Genomic DNA, 6,670 nt, shown 5'->3' with positions numbered 1-6,670 from the left:
ATATACACTGACATATGTGAGAGGAACCACAAATATATTGAATTTGCACACAGAAGTCCTTTTTGAAGCCCAATGTCATCATGCAGCTTCAGCAGGCTTGGGTAAGGGTGGAGTCCTGCCAAAATTTGAATTATCACTGCAGATTAACTGGTTGAGTGTCAGAATTTCACTCTTAAATGAGATTTTATATTTTTTGGTGACAACTCATTTATAAATTGCATCTTCTCACAATGTGAAGACTGCTGATTGCTTCCAAGACAATCTAACTCTGTTGAAAGGGTTCTGCCAGCACCAATATGCCATCAGCAGGTCAGGCTGGTTTCTTTCTCTAGGAGCTGATAATTTATAAATTATCTAATTTATAAATGGATAAATTTCTCTAGGAGCTCCATAAATGTGAAAAACCTTATTTCCATGAGCTCTGTTGTCCTTTCCATGCTGACCTCTCTTGCTCTTTTGAAATTTCCTGTGGATTTTGTGCCCATGAAGTAAAACAAACAGAAAGGAGGTGGGAGGGGGAAAGGCGTGTCAGGACCTCTTTGAAATGGTGACACCAGCCAGATTTTCCAACCCAAAGGTGGCCTCCCACTGTCTGCAAAACCTTCTGCTGTGTTATGTGACCAGTGACAAGGGCACGAGGGGGTCCCCAAATGTCCCAGCAGCCCGGTGTTGTGGTGCTGTGGGTCTCAGGATGAGGTGAGAGATGAGAATTTGACTCCAAGTTCTCAGAAGGCATAATATAATATAATGTAATGTAATATAATATAATATAATATAATATAATATAAATCATCTCGTATCTTCATGATATATTTATAATATATTTCTATATCTTTATAAATATATAATTATATTTATAAATATATAAATATAAATAAATATATAATAAATATATTATAATATATATATTGTAAATATATATTATATACTATCAAATATATATTATATTATATTATATTATATTATATTATATTATATTACTTTACATTACATTACATTACATTACATTACATTACATTATATATGCTATACTAAAACTATAGTAAAAAGAATTGAGAAAAGATACATCAGAAGGCTAGAAAAGAATGCATAATAAGAACCCGTGACAGACTCAGAGAGTCTGACACAGCTGGACTGAGATTGGTCATTAATTAAAAACAATTCGCAAGCAAAGATGCACTTGTTGATAAGCAACCTGCAGACCACATTCCCAAGCAACCAGATAATTTTTGTTTGCTTTTTTTTTTTTTTTTTTTTTTTGAGGCTTCTCAGGACAAAAATGCTGGTGGAGGGATTTTTCAGAAAATGTCAAGGTGGGCATCGTGGGCTGCTTTCGGTGTTGAGTTGTGCCAACACCACTCTGGCTCACCAAGCCTGAGTTAACACCTGGGTAGTGAGGCAAAGATCTGGTAGATACGGTGCCAAGCTGGCTGGGAGACATGTGACTTGCAGTTATATCACTTTACACTGTAAAAGTCCAAATTCACTTTCATTTATCAGGTTCTTTAGGTATTTTCCTCCTTGGAATGTGGAGTTTCCTTCCTTGGGAAGGGGATGCCACTCCAAGGATCCTCCTCGAGGTCAAGAGGAAGAGATTTCCCCACAGGTGTTGATTGGTAACTTACATCAATCTCTACTCACCATTTTTAAATAGCACCTTTAATATGATGGCTTTAATATAATTGCTTTGACCTGGTGCACTGTACAACACAACACTCTGCTAGTAATCTTAGCTTTTATACCACGTATTTAAAAATTCAGATTAAAACTTTTAGTCTAACAATTTTGTCACGATAAATAATTTATGTAAATACATCTCATTTGCCATCTTTAAGTCCTACTGGACAAAATTCCTTAACCTGCTGGCAAAATCTGGGGCTGAGATTGGATCCAGGTACCCCCAGGCTCCTCTTCGGGAGGGATTGCCAGGGGGTCCTTGTAGAGCTTCTCTAGCATCCCTCTTGGATCTGCCTGGATGTATTTCCCCTTAATGTTTCCAGCAGAATTACATTTTGTTTTCTTCTCTGGGACTGGACTGTCACACACTTGGGCAGAGGGGAAGTAACAACATCCTTGAAGGAACATTATTTGTACCAAAATATGGAACCAAATAGCCAGGTAGTAATAATTTTCACCTCGCTTTTGCAAGATGTGTTTGCTCCAGTAAAAAAAAAAAATCTATGCCTTTCTTAACTGCAGCATGAATGATTCCAGATATGTCCATTTTGGAGTCAGTTAAGTCAGTTAAATTTTTTTTTTTTTTTGATATTGTAAGTATAGATCATTATCTATGCACATTTATTTTTCTGGAAGATGGTTAGCAATGCCTTGTCATCATCATCATTTTGTCAAAGGTAAATATTAATGTTTTTTCCTCAGCTGAAACAGTTTCGTCTCCCTCTTCTGCTATGCAGGTTTGGTCCCTTGCTTCACATTGCAAAGGCTAGTCTGACAAGTATTTTAGCAATTTATTTTCTTTACTGAATGGGGTTTGAGCAGCAGTCCTGTTAGCAAACGTGTGCTCTTTGTCTCCTTTTACTGTGTCTTCCAGGCTTGCTGCTCACTCTAAAATACAAATCCATGGTGACAAATACCTTACCCTTTCACTTTTGTCACATTACCAAACTGGCTGTACAGCAGATTTTTGACGTCCAATTGAAATTTCTAAAGGCAAAGCTCACCTTTTCCAAGCTTTGCACAAAATTATTCTCAGCATGCGCCTAAAGTGTCCCACAAAAGGTCTTCATTTAGGTGAACATCAAACTTTAGATGTTTATCAGAATTTAGGTTTTCATCAAAAGTGTTCATGACAATCTGCTTTTGTGGGTAACGCCTTCTATGCAATGACTGCACAGATTAATTTGCTGCAGAAACAGCCTTAGTTGTGCTGTAATGGCTGATAAAAATTAGCCTTTCTTCCACTGAGTTAGGTGCATTTACTGAACCTCTCTTGCTTCTGGAAAATAACCTGTAATTTTACAAATTTATTAAGTTTCATTTGATCTTTCCCAATGAAAATATCAAAACCAGACTTAATGAATAATGAAAGCAACCTTTAAAAAAGTTCCTTAAATGAGGAATAAAAATGTCATTATTTAACCAAATAATCAGTGACTTTTTCCCTATGTGTCTGCAGACATGGATACGGAGAATGCACTGTCAGGAGAGACTGCTAATTGGTTTTTCTTAATTTCTGGAGGTTTTAATGCTGTCTTTAACCAAAGCTTCTCAAAGAACAGTGAAACTTCAATCAGATCTACTCTGATTGAATATTATTAATTTCCCAACCAGAAATTAATTTATTTCTTGAATAGCAAGGTTTCTGTGGGTCTTGGTGAGGTGATGTGCCCATGGATATTTTTATGTTTACATACACACAAATATCTATGCGTGTATTTTCCACTTCTGGTAAGAATTCCTTTCATATCTTCTATACATAGGCAACAGATGTTCCAGATTAACTCAAGCTCCTGGAATTCAGATGCACTTGACAGGAACTGGACTCCTCACCAAGTGATCAGCCACAGTTCTGTGTCTGGAAGTCATTTCACATCTGCTGCTTGTATGTGCTACGGCATGACTCAAACAGAGCTGCAGAAATTGGGCTTGTAGCTTAAATGATTTAATTTGATTTCTTTTTCCCCCCTGATTTGCAAGTCAGCCTTGCTCCATTTAGTAAGAAATGGCTACACTCACATTCAGCCATGCAGCAAAAGCAGTGACAGCCAATGCAGAAAAGACTCTTTTTTAATTCCCTTTAGGTAAGAAAGTGCAGCCGGAAAAATAGAAAAAGATGACATTTCAGGTTCTGGATTAGGACATGTCTGTTTTCTGATGGGATCTTCAGGAGCATGGGCAAGCAGAATTGTTTTTCCCTTCCTCCCCAGAATGAAAGCAGTGACATTTTTCTCTTTGGAAGTTTCTCTGCCGCCCTTCAAAACCAGCTGCAAAATGTGGGCATTCAGAAAGAAATGACTTGCCATTTGAAGAAACACACAACCCTGAATCTCTGTGTTGTTAATTTGCTACACTCTACCAAAAAAAGAAAAAAAAAATAATTTATTGAGTTTCTTATCTTGAAGAGTGTTGAATGTTGATCTGACTGTTGTTCATCTGAATTCATGCAATCCATGAAAAGGAGTGTTCTTCCCCTGCCAAATGAGATATTTTCCTATTTCTACACTTTCAGCTTTCCAATCTCAATAGTTTAAAAGTGCATTATTTCTAAGGCACTCCTTTTCTTTCTCACTCTCTCTCTTTTTACTGCATCACCTGTCATGGACAGGCACTAAAGCCACAGGAAAAACAAGCACTTAAACCAACCACTATCTCTGCTTGTGCACAACACTGTGAGAGAGAAAAAACGGGGGGGAAAAAGGAAGATAAATCCTCCCACTGCTTTGACTTTCCTCAATAATTCAGGGCGCTAAAGTGATTCCATCTAGACCTTGTGTATTTGTTAGGTAAACCTGGTAATCCCAGTCTCAGGCCTTTGTCTTGCTGCCTGACACCTTATTACCTTCAGCAAGAAATACGGGATGGCTCCCCAGGCAAGGGAAGGGAAGATTAGTAATGACTTACATTGAAGGTATTCTTTTTCTAACATTCATCTTTTCCCCCACTCAATTTTCGTATTAAAAGTGAAAAACTAAGACAAGGGCTGAGGACTTTTCTACATTCTCTCCCTGCATGCAGTCTCTGTGGATGGCTGGACACTCCTCAGAGGTAAAGCTCCTCAAAAACATTGGATTCTCCATTTTTACCCTGAAAAGTCTCCCACATCAACAGAAGAAATAAAGGCTTCCTGCCATTACCTGCATGCAAATTATAAATTTCAACCATGACATGATTAATAAATCAGAGTCTTTGGGCTGGAAATCCTGTGCCAATGGGCTCACAGTTCATGTGCTCCTAATGTGGTGAAAAAAACAAAATAATTCTTCCGTGATTTCTGCTTTCTAAAATGGATTAATATATCAGTGTACTTACAATCAGCGCAAGTAATGCTTACATGTTTTTTTAGGTTAACAGTTGGTTATTGGTTTTGATACTAGGAAATATAGAGGAAAGTTAATTGAAAGTGTATTGATGACAAATGATTTGGATAATGTAGGGATATATGGTTTAATATTTTGATTAAAAAAGTCAAGATAAAAAAATGAATGCATAAAATGGAATTTAGATATTAGTTCATAGTAAATGGTAAACACAAATTCTAAAGTATGTGTTTAACTCCTCTCACAGCCAAATTAATGAGTCTTAATTGCTTCTCTGCATTAGCATGTGAGAAATGTCAGCTGTGTATTTTAATTATAGTTTTAAGAGTGAGCATTTGTGGCTCAGGTCTTGTTATAAATCCATTTGGAGTCCTGCAGGAAAGAATTTTTTTTTTTAATTAAGCCATAGATTGCAAGCCACAGTTACTACAATGCAAACTAAAGAACAGATTATAGCATAAATGTAAGTAAACAGCTGTGGAGGTACTAATATTAGGAAAAGCAGTAGTATCACACAATTAAATGGTGTTTATGTAAATGACAGTACCAAGCAAATAATTTGTAATACCGCTATTTTTCAGTATAGATTTTATATTGGTAGCACATCTAAATAAGATGAAAAATGTTATCTCTGGGAGCTGGTGGCTGAAATAAAATAAACCTAAGAACAGAGAAGCACTAAGTATTGCCAGGTGGAAAATTTATTTTCTATTGTAATATAAATTAAAATTGGTCATTTGGGGGCAGGGGGGAGACTGTTCCAGAAAAGGCTCAGTGAAGAAAAGCTCTTAATATAACCAAGATCTAAAGGCAAATTACAAAGAAATTTTGTTATTTTCTCTCTCTCTCTCAAGGATGCCTGCCCCCACATTGCCTGATGAATAAAGGGAAGGAGAAACTTCTCAAACTGTTACTTTAAAGAGAAATTTACCCTTGTTGAGTCATGTCACCTCTGTCAGACACACAAGACAATCAGGAACAATGGGACCTAGTGAGAATATAAAGTGTTAAACCTTTGCTCTCCTTCCACCAGAATTGATTTAAACTCGTGGGTGGTGGGGGGGAGAATTTTATTATTGGTTTCTGTAGGAAAAGCAATATATTGATAAGAAAATAGATTCTAACACTGCAACTGACATGCACCACGAGAGAGATGTGGGAAGTGCCAGGAATTTAGCTTTGAAAATGCAGCATGAAAGGTGGTGCTTCACCACTTGATGTCACTGTAGCATTTAATGTTAGTAATTCCTTGCCCATTTTTAGTAGCTGATGTTGTATCTGGATTTTGGTTTTTTAATTATCATTTTTATCGCGGTCATCGCTGCTGTTTTTAATCAAGAATGAAAGGTAGCCCTCAATTCTAACAATTAATCTTGTTGAGTATTAAATAAACAGCATAAAGTCTTGGGCAGCAAACTGTAATGAGCTGATTCGGGGGTGGGTGGAACTTGCACAGTTCAAGGTCTGGAAATCTGTCAAATCTGCTACCGTAGCTGTTGGTGAAACTGATCAAGTTTCAATCCTCTTCCCTTTACATCCACGCCCTCTTCCCCCTTCCTGAAATAGGTATGTCCTGACGCTGAAGCCCCTGCGCAGATCTTTCCCTCGGTGACAGGCAGCAATCCAAATTTTACATAGAAACAGTTTTATTTGACAACTATTCAGAAAACAAC

This window comes from Ammospiza caudacuta, chromosome Z, assembly GCF_027887145.1.
Source record: "Ammospiza caudacuta isolate bAmmCau1 chromosome Z, bAmmCau1.pri, whole genome shotgun sequence".
Lineage (NCBI taxonomy): Eukaryota > Metazoa > Chordata > Aves > Passeriformes > Passerellidae > Ammospiza > Ammospiza caudacuta.
The sequence above is the reverse complement of the archived record's forward strand: the minus strand, read 5'-3'. Positions refer to the sequence as shown.